Source organism: Leptodactylus fuscus, chromosome 4 (genome assembly GCF_031893055.1).
Source record: "Leptodactylus fuscus isolate aLepFus1 chromosome 4, aLepFus1.hap2, whole genome shotgun sequence".
Lineage (NCBI taxonomy): Eukaryota > Metazoa > Chordata > Amphibia > Anura > Leptodactylidae > Leptodactylus > Leptodactylus fuscus.
In genome coordinates, this window is record NC_134268.1 from 50,584,992 (window position 1) to 50,605,778 (window position 20,787).

General features: G+C 45.5%; 1 protein-coding gene across 1 annotated transcript in view; it reads left to right on the forward strand.

The window, feature by feature from the left end:
* Positions 1–20,787, forward strand: part of C4H8orf34 (chromosome 4 C8orf34 homolog) — a 227,376-nt gene that overhangs the window by 194,141 nt on the left and 12,448 nt on the right. The gene's annotated exons all lie outside the window — the stretch shown is intronic.

The window sequence follows — 20,787 nt, forward strand, 5'->3', positions numbered from 1 at the left end:
TTCCTGAAGTTGTGGAGGCTTAAGAAAATGGGTGGAGAGGGTACTATATATTATTGCTACATATTGCCCTATAAAAGTAAGCAAGGTATTTTTTGCTTTTAAAGAAGAATATTTGTATCCACATCTAGTGTGTCATTGATATGTCTAAGGCAGTGATTATCAGGGGGTGCTTGGAAACCCACCAGGGGTACGTGGAGCACTGGATGACCACATTCGTTCATGGAACATTATCTGCACACTTAGGGCGTTTTTGTATTTTGTTATTGGGCAGGGGAGTCCTGAGGAGATATATATATATATATATATATATATATATATATATATATACACACTCACCGGCCACTTTATTAGGTACACCTGTCCAACTGCTCGTTAACACTTAATTTCTAATCAGCCAATCACATGGCGGCAACTCAGTGCATTTAGGCATGTAGACATGGTCAAGACAATCTCCTGCAGTTCAAACCGAGCATCAGTATGGGGAAGAAAGGTGATTTGAGTGCCTTTGAACGTGGCATGGTTGTTGGTGCCAGAAGGGCTGGTCTGAGTATTTCAGAAACTGCTGATCTACTGGGATTTTCACACACAACCATCTCTAGGGTTTACAGAGAATGGTCCGAAAAAGAAAAAACATCCAGTGAACGGCAGTTCTGTGGGCGGAAATGCGTTGTTGATGCCAGAGGTCAGAGGAGAATGGCCAGACTGGTTCGAGCTGATAGAAAGGCAACAGTGACTCAAATAGCCACCCGTTACAACCAAGGTAGCCAGAAGAGCATCTCTGAACGCACAGTACGTCGAACTTTGAGGCAGATGGTCTACAGCAGCAGAAGACCACACCGGGTGCCACTCCTTTCAGCTAAGAACAGGAAACTGAGGCTACAATTTGCACAAGCTCATCAAAATTGGACAATTGAAGATTGGAAAAACGTTGCCTGGTCTGATGAGTCTCGATTTCTGCTGCGACATTCGGATGGTAGGGTCAGAATTTGGCGTCAACAACATGAAAGCATGGATCCATCCTGCCTTGTATCAACGGTTCAGGCTGGTGGTGTTGGTGTCATGGTGTGGGGAATATTTTCTTGGCACTCTTTGGGCCCCTTGGTACCAATTGAGCATCGTTGCAACACCAAAGCCTACCTGAGTATTGTTGCTGACCATGTCCATCCCTTTATGACCACAATGTACCCAACATCTGATGGCTACTTTCAGCAGGATAATGCGCCATGTCATAAAGCTGGAATCATCTCAGACTGGTTTCTTGAACATGACAATGAGTTCACTGTACTCCAATGGCCTCCACAGTCACCAGATCTCAATCCAATAGAGCATCTTTGGGATGTGGTGGAACGGGAGATTCGCATCATGGATGTGCAATCTGCGGCAACTGTGTGATGCCATCATGTCAATATGGACCAAAATCTCTGAGGAATGCTTCCAGCACCTTGTTGAATCTATGCCACGAAGAATTGAGGCAGTTCTGAAGGCAAAAGGGGGTCCAACCCGTTACTAGCATGGTGTACCTAATAAAGTGGCCGGTGAGTGTATATATATATATTTATTTAATATATATCTTTTTTTTTTTTTTTTTAACAAAGAGCAGTTTTTGGAGCCAAAGCCAAGAATGGCATAAGAGGAAAGGGAATATATAGGAAATTCTTATACTTCTACCTTCTGCTCGATCCACTCCTGGCTCTGGCTTGAAAAACTTCAGCCAAATCTACAACAAAAAAACTGAATTTCCGCAATGTGGGGGCCTCAGCCTAAAGAGTTTTTACAGCCAAGTAAAATTTGTATTAGATCGGTGGTGGTTATACTTTTGACAACCCCACATACAAGTGATGAGCTGCTACAGAGAGTTGGACTACCACTGATCTAATATTGGTGGACTCTCCTGTTTTTATTTGATTGGAACACCCCTTTAAGGTTGGGGCCCCAGGTGGTATACACACCACGGCGTTTTACAGTCTTTGTATGGGATTCTAGCGAATCCCAGCTACACATTGCAGAAAAATACCTGCAGAGGATTTTTGGAAATCGTAGCATGTCAATTATACCAATTAGTGGTTTCTCTGTATGGATAATTGAAGCAAAAAGTCCACAAAGGAAAACTCTGCAGACCTTGGGTGAATAACTGCAATGTGTTTCCTTTGCGGTTCTTCCCACATCACTTTTTGCTGTGGCCAGTGGCATAACTAGGAAAGGCGAACATTTGAAACCCCCCTCAATGACACCCCCTTCCCTCCATCCCCCGAAGACCAATCTCTATACATATGAAGTCTGACGGAGCCTTTACACCCATGCATTGAGGTCATACAGTCTTCTTATACTGATATACAGGCTTCGTACAGGGCTTCACAGATTACTTGCATTTGCGCGAGGTCTTAGTATTTGTCTATAGGTGAGAAGGAAATCTCTTGTCATTGTAGACAGTAATAAGCATGTGGTGAATATTCCTGATAGATCATCTTTTGTACTGAGGTATTGGAGATGAACATAACTCAGTACTGTTGCAGGTGGCGTGTAAATACAGAGAATTACTACACATCAAATATAATTATTCAGTAATAGGATCCACCTGGAATGAGAATGTGTGTATTGTGGCCAGAGCAATAGTTCAAAGATGCCCGGCCAGCGTCTGTCCAGTCACGCTCGTACAAGAGCTCGCTGATAAATATGTCACCTGGCATACATTATAGGCTTGTATTTGGACTTACCATACAACACTCTTTTTGTGATCTTGTATTCTGGGAGCCAGACCTTCACAATTTATGAGTGCAGAAAAAAATAAACATTAACCAACACCTGTTTTGTGACTCAGCCATAGATTTCTGTGGAAATAATACAGACTTCACGATGTTCAATAATAACGGCGAAATCCAAACCTGCAGCTGGAAAAATGTCATCATCCTATAAAGTGTATATTTTAAAGAAGTGCGGTAATGGGATTGCTTATATAAAGCTAACAAGATCCACCTTACAAGGTCTAACCTCAGCATCTTATAGCATTTATCAAGGTATCTGTTCTGTTAAAGCGTTACAGGAATTGCCCAGTCACGAAGATGTCTTAGAGACGTGCTTGGCGAAGGAAAATACTATGATATATCATTCAGATTGTTCTAAAAGTGATACCGCTTCTCCCTTTATGACCGACAGTTAAAGAATATTATTAAATATGGCTTTCCCACTCCAAGTAGTCTATGAAACATATGCAAAAAGTCTTAAAGTGTACCTTACCTTTCAAAAACTTTACATAAATCAATAATACAGTGTGTGTGCACATGCCCGCTTCTGCCCCTTTTGCCCCATTGCATGTTGCATCTCTAATAGGGTTGAGCCAATCTTGAGATTTCAGGATTGTTTTTAAAATCCGTTTTTTGATCATTTTCCAGCCGATCACGATCGTGAAATTTCCTCGATTGCTGATCGGGATCTGATCTTTACCGATCGCTCAACTCTAGTTACTTTAGGTTCATGGAGTAGGGTTGAGCCGATGTTGAGATTTCAGGATCGTTTTTAAAATCTGATTTTCGAGCATTTTCTAGGCGATCCCGATCGCTCAACCCTAATCTCTATTTTTCAGTTCTCCCTGAGCTGCTGGGTAGAGAATAGCTGCTATCTTGTCTGCCATGTTGTCTCTCACTCAGACGCAACATCAGAATTAGCAGATTATTGAGAAGTGCTGATCTGTACTGATGTGAAGTAAGCACTTGGGGTAAGGTAGATAGTGCTTAGTGGTAGATTTAGCTGCTTTCTGTGTCTAAGTGTATAAACTGTAGAGGGTGAGGGGCGGTTGTCAAAGCATCAAAAACACATCCAGTTTTTTAGCACACCCCCTCTACGTAGACTAATATGACATCTCAGTGACTTTCTTTGCTTCTTGCTTTTGCTTTAGAAGACATTTCAGCTCTGGGTGGAGAAGGTGTTTTTTTCTGATAAGATGTACAAAACGAGAAAAACATGGCTCGCACATCCCAACCTTATACACTGATCTAGTGCAGGGGTGCTCACACTTTTTCAGCATGTGAGCTACTTTATAAAATGACCAAGGCAAAAGATCTACTACCCACTTCTTGTGGACGGGCCTGTGGGCGGGCCAGGGCGGGCCTGTGGGTGAGGCAGGGCGTGTCTGTGGGCGGGGCCGGGCATGTGGGTGGGGGCGGGCAGAGCGTGAGAGCAGGAGACAGCGACGTTCTGTGGCCGCCCAGGGATCCCCGGTGTCTGCTTGTTCACAGCGCAGGCTGAGAGTTATCTCTGGACGCTGGCCCCACCTGCCAGTGTCCGGAGATGACACGCAGTTTGCGCTGTGAACAAGAGCACCCCGGCCCTCTTCATCCCTAAGAGCAGGGGGCGCGTCATTCCCCGGAGCTGCTGCTGCCCGGCCTGCAAGTGTCCAGAGTGCTTGTTCACAGCACAGGCTGAGAGTCGACTCTCAGCCTGCACTGTGAACCAGCAGACACCGGGGATCCCTGGCAGCATCCTGCGATCGACCCATACGTCCTTTGCGATCGACCGGTAGATCGCGATCAACGTATTGGGCACCCCTGATCTAGTGCTTCTCAGCAAATTTTACAATACCAAACATGAGGTTCTTAGAATACATATTGATCAATGTGCATAAGCCCCCTAGCCACTTCACGGCGACCTCTTTATAGTGAGTCCCTACTCTTTTCTCTGATAAGATGTTTTGCAAAGTTTCTTATATTGTCTTATACTATTAATTTATGTAAAGATTGTTAAAAAGTTTTGACCATTTAAAGAATACTGTACATGTCCGCAGTTTCATAGTAGCTTGTATATCCTAAGCATAAAAAGTTTAAATAATAATTTAGGGTTACTTAAACAGAATCTGTCATCAGAGCCTCACAAATATAGAGGGTTAGGTCACCTTTATCAAACAGTGTTTTCCCCTGTGATTTGCCGTTATGCAGATGAGATCTTTAGAGCAACAAGGGTGTTGCCATTACTCCAAAGAGTTAAGCCTCCCACTGCTGTGTGCAGCCCCTTCCTCCAATTGACAAAGCAGCTGTTCTAGAAAAGCATCCTATACATAAGACAAAGAACTGACGGAGGCATAAAGATAGAAGAGTAAAATGATATTCACCTCTACTCCATAACCCAGTTATTTCACTAACTTTTGGGCTACAAAAGGGAACGTCCCGGCATATATTGGAGGATAACCTCATACTATTCTATTACTTTGTGCTGACCTCTAATTACTGATACTCTTGAGCCATCCAGACAAGCAATTGTGCACTTGAGAAAGGACCATCAGTGGTCCGAAACGAGTTGTGACATGTTCTCATTACAATAATAAAGAAGTTTCTGGTATGTCTGGGTGAGCGCTGTCCTTCGGCCTGTATCCCAAACAGTTTGGTCCATCCATTGCATCCATATATTACGTTCTTGTGACGTCACTGCAGCTGCTGCCCATTGAACTGTCCTGCACTACAGCAATGACTTGTGTCTAAACGCTCTGTCGGGCTGTTGTGACTCCATCACAACCCAACTAGGTAAGCAGACGCTCATCTCTCTGTGTTTCCATTTCACCCTGTGATAATACACGAGGATCGGCTCGGTGTCTCTCCTTGTCTAATTACTGATGTCAGCAGAGCAAGGGTTAAATCGAGGATATTTGTTGCTCCCCATATTCTCACATTTTAGAAACGGCACATGCCTTATGAGTCTGTTTCATATCTACCTATCTATCCATCCATCCATCCCTCCATCCATCCATCCTTCCATATATAGATTTGCTGCTAATGCAATAGGAAATGAAGAATAATAAAAGTATCATAAGTCTAAATGATAGAAATACAAGTTTTTGGTCAGTAAAATGAGTAATTGAGTAAGTTATGCTGAATGTGGGTATTAGTAATGGAAATCCCAAATCCCTGAGATGTCATGGATCGCTAAGGTGATAATTATAGGAGACTCCGACATTCCTGGTGCGGATAAGAACATCAACCACTAAGACTCATTGTGAATTTCTTTAGTACATTTTCATTAATTGACAATGTTTGCAACTGAGTAATCCCATTGATGGATAGATGGTATCGTATTTCTGTGTAGGAGGCTTCATGATCAACTGATCAGACAATGGCTAATACACAGATAACAGTTTAGTTTAATGACAACACAATGGAAGATAATGATATGACAGCACCTCTAGTCACTTCTCTGGCATTCAGAGCATGATGATGTCTAATCCACAAGAACGCTCCTCTTTGATTCCAGACCAGCATTATGGTTTATGAGCTGCTTAGAATTCAGCTTCACCCTGAATGTTAGATAGGCTTGGGAAGTTTCTGAAACTTTTATATAATGTAAAATAGATACAAATGAAACACTCTAAGTATTGGATTGCTAAAAAACCTAACAAAAAGCAAACATTTGTCGGCATTCAAGGGTTGTATAGTCATGTGGCCGCTATGGGGCTCTCGGAGAAAGGATCCTGTTAAGGTTGGCCAATAAGTACTGAAGGAAATCTGCCAGCAATTTTGATAGATCATAACTAGAGATGAGTGAACAGTAAAATGTTCGAGATTTGATATTCGTTTCAAGTAGCCCCTCAATATTCGACTACTCAAATCGAATATCGAACCCCATTATAGTCTATGGGAAGAAAATGCTTGTTTCAGGGGTAGGCAACATTCGATCAAATTATACTTACCAAGTCCATGAGTGAGGGTCGGGCTTGATCCTCCGAGAAGTCTTCTCCTTGCAGCATCCCCTGTGAAATATAACAGTCAACTTATTGAGTTGACACTTGAGGTCAACTTTCAGTTGTGAAATAGTCATAGGAAATATTGCAGCTTTCTTTAATCAGAAGGGACAGTAGAGCCCAAGCCAATGTCAGACTGGACCTCAGTGGGCCCAGGCTCCAACACAATTGATGGGCCGGCAGAAGATACTGAAATTTGCAGTGTGCTTAAGATGATTCTAGTAACCTACCCTTGAATAATCTGTATCTGATGGGCCAAAATTGGAACCCCCCATCCAACACTAGTCCTAGCCACATGATATCTGTGCATTTTTTAGCCCTGCACTCCATTTTGATGTAAAATGGCTGTATATAAAACTGTCTGATCATAAATTGTGGAAAAAATATATAACTTGATCAATAACATGGATATGACATATTTTCTGTTGTCTGAAAAATGTTTTGTGATTATAGTAGATTGTAGTTGCTACATTATGGAAGCTATACTGTAAGGGTATGTTCACTTGGTGGAATTAGTAGAAGCTGAAAAATTCTGCTTCAGGAATTCAGAAGAATAATATTTCTGCTTTACCAAATCCAATGTGGAATCTGTCTCAATAGAATAGAATATAGAATAGAATATAGAATAGAATAGTATCTGTCTCAGAAAGAATTATCTGCAGAATTATCCAATTTTATGTCAAAATTTGTGCTGGCCAGTTGAAAATAAGGAGGGGGGAAAAATGTCTCATTTCAGATGAAATTTGGAGCTGTTTTTGAGAACCATATTGGAACATCTCTCAAAATCAGCTTCAAATTCCCAAATACTTTAACAATAACCATATACAACCATGGCATTATAGGAACTCCTAGTCTCCCCTTCTCACATAGGACAGCAGAGGAGACCTAAGGTCTTAGATATTTGATCCCTTCTATCTGAGACAGTTGTGTAGCTTGAGTTGTTTTTCTCATAGTGTATTATTAACATCTGCTTTTTATGATTTTTTTTTAAAGAGATGGCCAATTGTAATTCAAGAAATTAAAACAATTCCTTTTCTAGTTTTCTTTACTATATGCAAGAATATTTTTCACATCATTAGAAAATATCTCAACGGGGTGGAATGTTTTTCTAATTCCTGCAGGGTAGCCGTTCCAAAGTTTCTCGCATTTCGTCATAACAAAGATTTAAGTTTCAGACTAATCCTAAAGGAAATTCACAAAACAAATGAGATTAAAAGTTTAATGGTTTGCCAAGGAAGTCTTTCAATGAAGTGTTAGAAAAATACAACATAATGTCATGTTCTCTGTCACTGTCGATTAAGGAATGGCGGATATTTGTGTCACGTCCTTTTCCTTTAAATTGCTTCTTCATCAATTTTATTTTACACATTTTAAAAAATTCTGGAAAATCATATCGGGACAGAATGGAGAACTGCTCAGGAACAGTTGTAAGACGTGAACAGTAGCTCCGGACTGGACAATTCCAATAAAATACTAAAATAGAGGGCGGCCTAGTATGCGGGGATGATCTAATACTTATATTAAGACAATGCGCTGTCATAATACTGTATATATATTCAATTAAAGAATGGAATGAAGGTATAAAGAAATTAAACAGTTTGATGGACAGTGCGTGATCTGTACTTTATATATGTTTTTTCATATGTTTGGAAATTTTTGACATTTTTCTGGCCGTAGTTTTTGGAGGGTTCAGCAAGAATGAGCTAGGTCCAGTTTAAAATATGTTAGGGGGCGTTCACACTACCGTCAGTGTCAGACAGGTAGTGTCCGCTCCTAGTGTCTGTTCAAAATCTGGCACGGACATTAGCAGCAGACACTAGCTGTGTCGTTGACACTTGTCATTCATTTAAATGGCGATCGGGTGCGTTCTTTTGCACTCCGTGCCTGTCCTTCACTGTCCGCTTGTAAAGATGTCCGACTTTTCAAGCGGACAGAAAAGCCCGACATGTAGGTTTTTTCTGTCCGCTTGAAAAGTCGGACATCTTTACAAGCAGACAGTGAAGGACAGGCACGGAGTGCAAAAGAACGCACCCGATCGCCATTTAAATGAATGACAAGTGTCAACGACACAGCTAGTGTCCGCTCCTAATGTCCGTGCCAGATTTTGAACAGACACTAGGAGCGGACACTACCTGTCGGACACTGACGATAGATAGATCCCTAGGATCCATCTCCTTGTATCCCTACCAGCTGAATGAAGGTTCTGTTGTGTGCCCTCTTGATTGTTTACTCAGGCACAGCGCCATGTATTTGTTTGTGGCTGTTCCTGGTACTATAGCTCAATTTTATTTACTTGAATTGGACAGACCTGGCACCTCCACCAGGCACAGCCACAACAGATGTCCAGGTAAAATTTGTGGAATAGTAGAAAGCCTGGGTAAGTTGGTAGAGGCAGTAGTGGTCAGCCTAGGCCAAGCTGCTTGATAGTATTTTAAGGTAGTTCACACTGGCGTGTATTTTGGCGTGTAATTTTACATGTGTAAAATAAGACTCCCATAGACTTCAATGACATTATTTTACACATGTAAAGAAACACGTCAAAATACACATCAAAATACACATGTAAAATGTCATTGAAGTCAATGGGAGTCTTATTTTACACATGTAAAATTACACGCCAAAATACACGCCAGTTTACTCTGTGTGAACTACCCCTTTCCCTGATTTACAACTATACACTGACGTGAACATGGTGCATCTTTGGCACGGTGTGGTGCATCTAATTTGGACTGGAGTTTTATTGCATTATCAACGTGGGTGTGGATTGTCAGAAAAGAGATTTGTGGATTCAGCTCCTCCCCCTGGGCCATGTGAGTATCAAATCACACGACCCAGGCGGATGAGCTGAATACAGGATGGGGGTGTTTAGTGATGATGCAACAGTGCTCAGTAATAGGAGAAAACCACCCCTTGCTCCAAGACCTTCATTTGAATAAAACTTAAAAGTGCTTTTTCTCTGCATCCCTGGGGTTCTGAAACTTAAGAAAGGTATGTTTTTTATTTTGCTAATAGCATCTACAGCCCTATGGGAGTGGTTTAAAGTAGCTGGGGATAGTGATAGACTCCCTTTATTGCAAAATATAGTTCTTGGTATGCAAGAAAGAAAAACATGCAACCTTGTTCACAAACAGCATTACTAAGTGATAAGCCTTCTAATCCTTATTATGTTATTTACCAAAGCACTGAACATTTTTTGCAACAACAGGTTTAGCAGTGGCTTGCAGTATGTTTTATTTCAAGGGCTCGTGGCAAAGTGTCAGCTCGGTTACTCCCGTCTAGCTGTCCCCTTGACTAGCTCACATTGATTTTAAGGTATTTCATTTTACACAAAGAGAGACAGACCAGTCAATCATGTTGAGATAGACAAATAGAAACCAGAGGGGAACTGCCCCAAGGACGCTCCAAAACCCTGTGTGCAAGTCTGGCTATGAGGCAATGCCAAAACTGTTTTCTCTATAAAACTGCAGTGCTTTAGAGTAAGACATAGGTTAATATGATTGCAGGACTTGTCATTTACATTAAGCGTGGTTAGGTCCAACTAGTGATTGACAGCCATGTCTGTAAGCCTTGTAAGCATATCAATCTACAATAATAAATCTGCTCAATTCCTCCCAGAGTTGTGGACTCGGCAGACCTACCCACCGACTCTGCAGTCTGATACCCCCGTGAGCCCAGTCCAGATTTCCACCAGTCCACATTTCATAGTGAATGTCACTTTAAGAGATAAAATGAGAAAAAAGTCAGAAAAGTGTAGAAAGAAGCTTGTATCTCTGATAAGATATATCCTAAAGTTTCCTATATTTTGCTTTTACTATTGAGATATAAAATATTTTTGTCATGAAAAGAAGACTACAAATTATTTGATAGTCTGACACAGTTTTAATCGTTTGACCAACACATGATTAAAATAGACAAAAATATTCTTGTTGTTAAGGTCCAAAAGGAACTTTGTTCATTAAAAGGTTTTCAGAGATTATAGAGCTGATGATTTGTCCTTTGGATAGATCCCTAGGATCCGTCTCCTTGTATCCCTACCAGCTGAATGAAGGTTCTGTTGTGTGCCCTCTTGATTGTTTACTCAGACACAGCGCTATGTATTTGATTGTGGCTGTTCCTGGTACTGTAGCTCAATTTTATTTACTTGAATTGGACAGACCTGGCACCTCCACCAGGCACAGCCACAACAGATGTCCATAACTGTGCCTGGGTTAACCAGAAAAGGGACACAATTCTTGCTAAAGTTCTTCAGCCCCTTAAAGGGATTCTATCATTAAAATCACATTTTTTGTCGATCACACATAGGAATAGCCTTAAGAAAGGCTATTCTTCTCCTACCTTTAGATGTCTTCTCCATGCTGCCGTTGTGTAGAAATTCCGATTTTCGTGTGTGTGCAAATGAGTTCTCTCGCAGCACTGGCAGTGGGCCCCAGCGCTCAAACAGTACTGAGGGGTGTCCCCAATGCTACGAGAGAAATCTCCAGTGCCGCCTCCATCTTCTTTAGAAACGGCCTCTCTGAGCGTCTTCTTCTGGAGCTGGGTTCAAATTTCTAAGCCTCGGGTAGAGCCAACTGCACATGCCCACAGGCCACAAGAAAATGGCCACTAACACAGCTGTGTAAGTGGCCATTTTCTTGTGGCCTGTGGGCACGCGCAGTCGGCTCTGCTCGAGACCCGAGGCCTAGAAATTTGAATAGGAGTAGAATAGCCTTTCTTAAGGGTATTCCTACGTGTCATCGACAAAAAATGTGATTTTAATGATAGAATCCGTTTAATATTGAAAACTGGGTCATCATCTAGATAGCCTAATGACTATGCTACACTATTATAATGTAATAGAACCCCATGAAAGGGACTCTGTTACCAGAACCTGATATATCAACCCTTGCAAAGGAACTTTTTTGGCTGTGTTCTCATGGAGGAATTTGCCATGAATTTCCTCCTGGAATCTGCTCCCAATTGTTTTCAATGGGAGGCAGATATTGCAGAAGGAACGGTTGATTCACTTGCAGAGTCCGTGGCTCGAGACTCCGTAGAGAGTAGGTCCATTCATCTGGGCCTAATCAGCAGTGGGATGCCATAATGGAATACTGATGCACTGTATCAGCATCCCGCTGAGGTTGGACCATGGCTAAAATGCTGGCGGCGAAAAATGAAGAGGAATACCTCTTCATTTTCTGCCATGTGAACCTGCCCCTTGGAGTAATGAGGATGTTGCTACTGCTCCAAAGAGGTAAGCCACAACGCCTTCATTGCTCTATAGAGCTCATTTACCTATTCACAAAAACAGCAATATCTCTGCAATGGAGGAACCAGTTCACAGGGGCAAAACACTATTTGATTCTGGTGACCCTAACCTATCTATCTGCAGAGATGGGGTTCATATACTTGGCTGTGGTGACTTAGGCTTAGGCTACATTCAGACGACCGAGGTCTGCAAAAAATGGATCTCTAGCAGCCGTCATCATGGATCCCCCATACATTCGAAAGTGGCGCTAACATTGAATTTAATGCTGCCGTGTGACACCCATTACAAAAACGGGCATTACGCGGCCATTATTCACTGAAAGTAACCTTACTTTACCTTTAAGAAGTTGTTGCCCCCTACATAACTCAACACAGTTCAAAGCTGTTCATAGTAGAAAATAATGTATCGGTTTTACTTCTTTAAGATCATTGCAAATTCATCTAAACCTGTTTCATGAAGATTCCTAATTCTTGCTAAAGGCAGATCTTATAGCAAACCCGGCGGCCGTCCCTAGAGGTATATACCACAGCTTGAGAGATTCAGACGGACTGAGCCAGAAGCAGATTTTACAAGTCATTTAGCACGATGCTCCTTTCCTGTTGTTGAACTGTCCAGATCACTGTCGTATTTTCCCTTTATGCAAGAAGAATGACTCCGTGCTTGGCTCTCCTAGCGCTCCTTTATGGGAAAGTAAAACCTGCTAAGTAAACATGTCATTTGTTTCAGATACGTAATGGTCCCCCTTCAGTTGTGGTTAGGAATCCTGGAGGACTTTCTTTCCCACACACTTTTCACATGGAAGTGGTTACAGCTACTGTGCTTAATATTCTCTCATTTCATAGCAAAGTGTGAAGTACAAAGTATGTTTTCACATGTTAATCCCATTACAGACACTCTGCGTATTCTCCGAAATATGAAAAACACTATCAAAATAGAAGGAACGGTTGCTGTTTTTACAATGGGATGTATGTGCTAATCCGCTGCACAGAGCATTTGTACAGGTGTAGCAGAGCTCAATTTAACATTGTACTATTTCTTTTGGCCGCTGAGTAGCCCCATGAATCAATGGGGTTGTCCAAGAAGTTTCACTACAGAGGAATTGAAAAGGGTTGCAAGAAATTAGGAACACATGGTTGATTCCTCCAGAAATAGCGCCACTTTTATCTGTGGGCCTTGTCAGGTATTGCAGCTCACCCCTATTTCCTTGAATGGAACTGCAGTTGAGTTGTAAATTCAAAGGGGTTGTCCGGAATAAAATGCATATTTCTCCTCTAAGCTAAACCCTCTCCCTCCACCTACCTAGATCGCCAGGGCACCTCAGGCACATTTTCAGATTTTCCAGTTCTGTTTTCCTGTTTTTGAAAATGGAATGTCACCTATACTAACTAGAGATGAGCGAACACTAAAATGTTCGAGGTTCGAAATTCGATTCGAACAGCCGCTCAATGTTCGTGTGTTCGAACGGGTTTCGAACCCCATTATAGTCTATGGGGAACAGATACTCGTTAAGGGGGAAACCCAAATCCGTGTCTGGAGGGTCACCAAGTCCACTGACACTGGGACAGCAGGGGAAGCATGTCTGGGGGCATCTAACACACCAAAGACCCTCTATTACCCCAACATCACTGCCTAACAACTACACACTTTCCACATTCAAAAAAACCTCTATCAAAGTGGGAAAATACCTGGAAACCTTCTTTACTTCCCAAATGGATGGACACAAACCCCAATTTAAGCTCAACAAACAGTAACAACCACCCCTTTAAATCACGTTCCCCATGACAACCACAAATGGAATAGGCAATGGGAATTCCAAAAGCCCTCACCCTTAACTGTCATTTTGAGTGTGTGTGTGTGTGTGTGTGTGTGTGCGTGTGTGTGTGTGTGTGTGTGTGATGTGGTAAGACCTTCCAAAATTCACTTTTCTAGCCCTTAACATGAGCCCTTCCAAACAAAGTTACATGACCTTAAGCTGAGCTACCAGCAGAGATTGAGGCCCTTGGCATGAGTAGAGCCTTGCACCAGCAGTGTTTTTGGCACTTAGGGTGAGTTGAGCCTTGTACCAGCGTGTGTCCCTTAACATCAGGCGGGCCCTAAGTTCTGCGCTTTGCACAAAAGTTCCACATTAACTAGGCTGAATGGTACAAAGATTAGTAGGCCCGAGAACCAGGAACAGGTCTTGCAATGGCTGTCGGATAACGCTTAAAGCACATTGTCCACCAGCCAGTCAGCCTCTACCTCCTCTTACCCAACAGTCTTGTCCTCCTTCCACCCAAAATTCCCAATCTTCCCAGAACAATAACCCCAACTGTCCCTGCTCCCCAGAGCTGTTCTCCCTTCCTTTGACTGTACCGCAACCTGCCCCTCCATTTCGCGATTCCACGGACCTAACAGACGAGTATCTGTGTCCAGATGCTCAAACACTAGAGTCTCCTCCATTCCATCTCCGGTCGATTTGGTGGCGGATGACCAGCAACCCACCCTCATCGACGACGATGAGACGCAGTTGCTGTCAGGGCAGCCAGTTGACATGCGCATTGTGCAGGAGGAGGAGGCGAGACAGGAGTTGGAAGAGGAGGTGGTGGACGACGAGGACACCGACCCCACCTGGACAAGGCAGATGTCAAGCTGGGAAAGTAGTGTGGATGTTGAGGCAGGTGCAGCACCAAAAAGGGTAGCTAGAGGCAGAGACATGTCCAGAGGCAGAGGTCAGCTGCTTTGCCGAAGCCAGGCCAGACCCGGAATGTCCGAAGATGTTCCCTTTTGTACCCAGCCCAGAAAAACTCCCCCATCGAGGGCACGTTTCTTGAAGGTGTAGAGTTTTTTCAAGGAATGCGCCGAGGACAGATATAGTGTCGTCTACACAATTTGCCTCTCGAAATCAAGTAGGGGCCCTGAGAAGAGCAACCTGTCCACCACTTCAATGCACCGTCATTTGGAATCCAAGCAATGGAATCAGTGGCAGGCAGCAACGGCAGGACAAACGTCGCCCGCCGTTCATGCCACTGCCTCTGCTCACAGTGCTGGCGATGCACTCCAGAGGACGAGCCAGGACATCACTTCATCTGCCTCCGCCACTTTGTTGACTTCTCCCTCATCCTCCCCTGTTTCTGTCTTATCTCCTTCTCCTGCACCATCAAAGGCACCATCAGGCGCTTCTTTACAACAACCCACCATCTCTCAGACATTGGAGCGCCGGCAGAAATACACCGCTAACCACCCACCCACGCAAGCCTAGAACGCCAACATCGCTAAACTGCTGGCCCAGGAGAGGTTGGCGTTCCGGCTTGTTGAAACTCCAGCCTTCCCGGACCTGATGGCAACTGTGGCACCTCACTATGCCGTCCCTAGCCGTCTCAACTTCTCCCGGTGTGGCGTCCCCGCCTTGCACCAGCACGTGTCACTCAACATCAGGTGGGCCCTTAGTTCCGCGCTTTGCTGCAAGGTCCACTTGACCACCGACACTTGGACAAGCGCCTGTGGTCAGGGATGCTGCAGTGCTTATCTTTAATGACAGGCAGGGTGAATGTGGTGGAGTCTGTTCCCCGGGTGCAAACTGGGGTGGCCTATCTCCTCTCCCAGGCAAAAATTCATGGCAGGAGTAGACTGAAACCCTACGACGCTGCAACCTCCACCACAGCTACTAGCGGCAAACGCTAAAACACTGGTGTGGGGAGACGTCAGCAGGCGGTGCTGAAGCTCATCAGCTTGGGGGACAGACAGCACAGTGCCTCCGAGGTCAGGGATGCCATCCTGGCTGAGATGGCATTTTTTTTTCCCTGCTACACCTGGGGCCTGGCATTTTTACGCCTGTGATAATGGCTGGAACCTGGTAGCGGCTCTGGAGCTTGCCAGCCTCCAACACGTTCCATGTTTGGCCCACGTCTAACCTAGTGGTGCAAAGTTTTTTAAAAACATACCCAAATGTACCGAAGCTACTGTTGAAAATGCGGCGCTTGTGCGCCCACTTTTGCAAGTGCACAGGAGTCGCTGCTAGCCTAAAAACACTCTAGCAAGGCCTACATCTGTCCAAACACAGGCTGTTGTCCGTCATTCACACATGCTGAAACCCTACAATACCATATCTTGAGCAGGGTGTGTGAGCTGCACAGACCTTTGATGGAGTTCCATCTACAAAACCCAAGGGTTCCTCAAAGTCAGCAACCAAAGTTTCTGCACCATGAGTTTCCAGGGGTGGCAGAGTTATGGCTAGGGGAAGAGGCATGGATAGGGATGATGTCTAGGGGCAAAAGCAGTGTGGATGTGGAGGCAAGCTAAGCAGGAAAAACTGGGGGTACAAGCTAAGGCATGGACTGGGGTGATGTCTAGGGGCAAAAGCAATGTGGATGTGGAGGCAAGCTAAGCAGGAAAAACTGGGGGTACAAGCTAAGGCATGGACTGGGGTGATGTCTAGGGGCAAAAGCAGTGTGGATGTGGAGGCAAGCTAAGCAGGAAAAACTGGGGATACAAGCTAAGGCATGGACTGGGGTGATGTCTAGGGGCAAAAGCAGTGTGGATGTGGAGGCAAGCTAAGCAGGAAAAACTGGGGGTACAAGCTAAGGCATGGACTGGGGTGATGTCTAGGGGCAAAAGCAGTGTGGATGTGGAGGCAAGCTAAGCAGGAAAAACTGGGGGTACAAGCTAAGGCATGGACTGGGGTGATGTCTAGGGGCAAAAGCAGTGTGGATGTGGAGGCAAGCTAAGCAGGAAAAACTGGGGGTACAAGCTAAGGCATGGACTGGGGTGATGTCTAGGGGCAAAAGCAGTGTGGATGTGGAGGCAAGCAAAGCAGGGAAAATGGTGGCTAGAGGCAAAGGGATGTCCATAGGCAGCAAGGGCAAAGATGCAAAACTCTCCCGTTTCAAGAATTTTCCTGACTTGTTTCCCCACAAAACATTCCTGGGAGGAGGGCTGAAACACCACCCTCCTCCTCCTCCGCTGTTAGATTTACCCCAGCTACGAGCTGAAAACGCTGCAACACTGGTGTGGGGAGACGTCAGCAGGCTGGGCTGAAGCTCATCAGCTTGGGAGACGGACAGCACACTGCCTCTGAGGTCAGGGATGCCATCCTGGATGAGATGGCAATTTGTTTATCCCCGCTGCCCCTGGGGCCAGGTTTTTTAGCTTGTTGGAGGGCTCTGGAGCTTGCCAGCCTCCAACACGTTCCATGCCTGGCCCACATGTTCAATGTAGTGGTGCAATGATTTTTAAAAACATACCCCAAATTAGCTGAGCTAAGGGTGAAAGTGCGGCACTTGGACACCCACTTTCCCAAGTCTACAGTACCTGGAGCTAGCCGCAATACACTCCAGCAAGGCCTACATCTGCCTGAAGCACCTACTGTTGTGCGAGGTCACCACACGCTCTAACCCTAGATACCATATGTTCAGCAGGGTGTGTGAGCAGCAGAGACCTTTGATGGAGTACCAGCTACAAGACCCAAGGGTTCCTCAGAGTCAGCTCCCTCACTTTCTGCACCATGAGTTTCCATGGGTGGCAGACTTATGGCTAGAGGCACAGGCATGGATAGGGGTGATGTGTAGGGGCAAAAGCAGTGTGGATGTGGAGGCAAGCTAAGCAGCAAAAACTGGGGGTACAAGCAGCCGGTGACATCATCACTGACAAGCACAGCTGTCTGTCAGCTGACAGGCTGACTTTCACCAAAATGAACAGACAATGGATAGACTCATCATATACATGTCAGTTACATGACAAATTTAGTGCAATTTGCAAGTCCAAGATGGTTTGGAGATCTGCGGAGAGGAATCTCACCACCTCTTGCGGGTGCCATCATTTGGAAGGCAAGCCCTGGGCTCAGTGGGTGAGAGCAAGCGCAGGATAATCGTCGTTTGGCCTGGCGGCCACTGCCTCTTCCACTGTTGACAGGGCTGGCGCTGCAGTCCAGACCAGGAGCCAGGACACCTCCACATCTGCCTCTGACACTTTGGGGAGTTCACCCTTATCCTCACCTTTTCCTGCCATTTCTCCTTTTGCCCGCGCCATCATGCGCCTCTTCCCAGCAACTCCCCATCTCCCAAGCCTTTCATTTCATGCTAAAGTACAGCGCAACCCACCCACATGCCCAAGGCTTCAACGGCCTCATCTCAAGAAATCTGGCCCAGGAGATGTTGGAATCCCGGCTGGGGGACACTCTGCCCTTTTTGGGCAGAGTGTCTACTGCGCCACCGCACTGTGCCGTCCACACCAGCACTTTCCCCCAAACATGAGGCGGTCCCTAAATTCAGCGCTTAGCCCTAAAGTTCCATGTGACCAGTTACGAATGGACAAGTGCATGCGGACAGGGACGCTACCTTTCAATTTGGGCACAGTGGTTGAATGTAGTTGAGGCGTGGACCGGGTCGCAAAATGTGGTGGCCTGACTTGTCTCCCCACACAACATTCCTGGGAGGAGGGCTGAAACACCACCCTCCTCCGCTGTTAAATTGACCCCAGCTACGAGCTGGAAACGCTGCAACACTGGTGTGGGGAGACGTCAGCGGGCCGTGCTGAAGCTCATCAGCTTGGGGGCCAGACAGCACACTGCCTACAAAGTGAGTCATGCCATCCTCGATGAGACGGCAATGTGGTTTTTGCCACTGCACCTGGGCCCAGGCATGTTGTCATGTGTGATAATGGCCGTAACCTGGGATTGGCTCTGTAGCTTGGCAGCCTGCAACATATTCCATGCCTGGGCCACGTTTTTAACTCATTGCTGCTAATCTTTTGAAAAAGGTACCCCAATGTTCCTGAGCTACTGGTGAAAGTGTGGCGCTTGTGCGGATAGTTTTTAAAGTGTATAGTTGCCGCTGCTAGCCTCTATGCACTCCTACAACGCCTGTACCTGCTGGAACAACGGCTGTTGTGCGACGTCTCCACACTGCTGGCACTAAACATATCATGTGTTGAGCAGAGTGTGTGAGCAGCACAGACCTTTGATGTAGTTCCAACTCCAAAACCCTCGGGTTCGTCAAAGTCAACTCCCTCAGTTGCTCAACCATGAGTGGCCATGGGTGGCAGACTTATGTGAAATCCCATCCCATCCATTGCACTGGACACGAAACATTAGCATGCGCTCAGCACAACTTCGGATATGGCAGATGCGTTAAGCAGGGTGCAGGGTACAACACAGACCAGGCCCGAGCACCAGGAACAGGTGTTAGAAATACTGCAGCATCTGCCATTTCCTTCCAATTTTGGGGTTTTGGACCCGCCACCGACTTGTCTGGACCTAAGTGGGGATCATGAGACACAGTTGCCATCAAGGCAAGCTGTGGTCATGTGCGGTTTGCAGTAAGGGGGCAGTGCGCAATTGGAAGAGGAGTTGGTGGATGACGAGGCCACCGACCCCACATGGACAGGGGTGATGTCTAGGGGCTAAAGCAGTGTAGATGTAGAGGGAAGCTAAATCAACAAAAAACCTGGGTAGAAGCAAAGGCATAAACTGGGGTGATGTTTAGGGGTGAAAGCAGAGTAGATGTGGAGGGAAGCTAAGCAGCAAAAACAGTGGGTAGAAGCAAAGGCATGCAAAACTCTACCCTGTTGGAAGACTTATTCCTAGGTCTGGAACACGTTAATGGCCCCCTGGACAAATTACTGCCACTCAGGGGCCTAGTGTCACCAGGAGGGACAAGTATAGGCGCATGTTGTGGGAATACCTGGCCGACACCAGCTCTGTCCTCTCCGATCCCTCTGTGCTCTACAGCCTAAACTTATTTTCTCATCTTTTTTTCTGAACTGCACATCTCTTGCCTGCTTCCTTTGGGATCTTAGAAATGGTGGTCCACTTCCACAGATGGTAACTTCAATAGACAGTGTAACGGGAGTAGCTGAGGGATCGCTGTCTTAACCACTTTTTGGCACAAAATTAACTTCCAAAGCCAAATATGGTGCAAGTATATGATGCAAGGACACCTACACACCTATCTCTGACACATTGGGGAGTTCACCCTCATGCGCCCTTTTGGCCTGCACCATCATGCGCCTCTTCCCAGCCACTCCACATTTCCCAAGCTTTTCATTGCAGGCAGAAGTACAATACAACCCACCCCCATGCCCAAGCCTGTAACAGCCTCATCGATAAACTGCTGGCCCTGGAGATGTTGGTGTTTGTTTATGCTTCTGGAGACCCAGGCCTTCCGTCAGCAGATGGCAGCTGGGGCACCTCCCTATGCTGGGCCTAGCCGTTACTACTTCTCTTGGTGTGCTGTCTCTGCCTTGCGCCTGCATGTGTCCCATAACATCAGTCGGGCCCAGAGCTCTGCGCTTTGCTGCAAGGTCCACTTGACCACCGACACATGGACAAGCGCCTGTGGTCAGGGATGCTGCAGTGCTTATCTTTAATGACAGGCAGGGTGAATGTGGTGGAGTCTGTTCCCCGGGTGCAAACTGGGGTGGCCTATCTCCTCTCCCAGGCCAAAATTCATGGCAGGAGTAGACTGAAACCCTACGAAGCTGCAACCTCCACCCCAGCTACTAGCGGAAAACACTGTAACACTGGCATGGGGAGATGTCAGTAGGCCGTGCTGAAACTGATCAGCTTGGGGGACAGACAGCACAGTGCCTCCGAGGTCAGGGATGCCATCCTGGCTGAGATGGCATTTTTTTTTCCCTGCTACACCTGGGGCCTGGCATTTTTGCGCCTGTGATAATGGCTGGAACCTGGTAGCAGATCTGGAGCTTGCCAGACTCAAACACGGTCCACGCATGGCCCACGTTTTCCAACTTGTTGGTGCCATGTTTCTTTGAAACCTACACCATTGTGCCTGATATACAGGTCAAAGTGGGGCCATTTTCGTAAGTGAGAACTAGCCTCTGCTAGGCA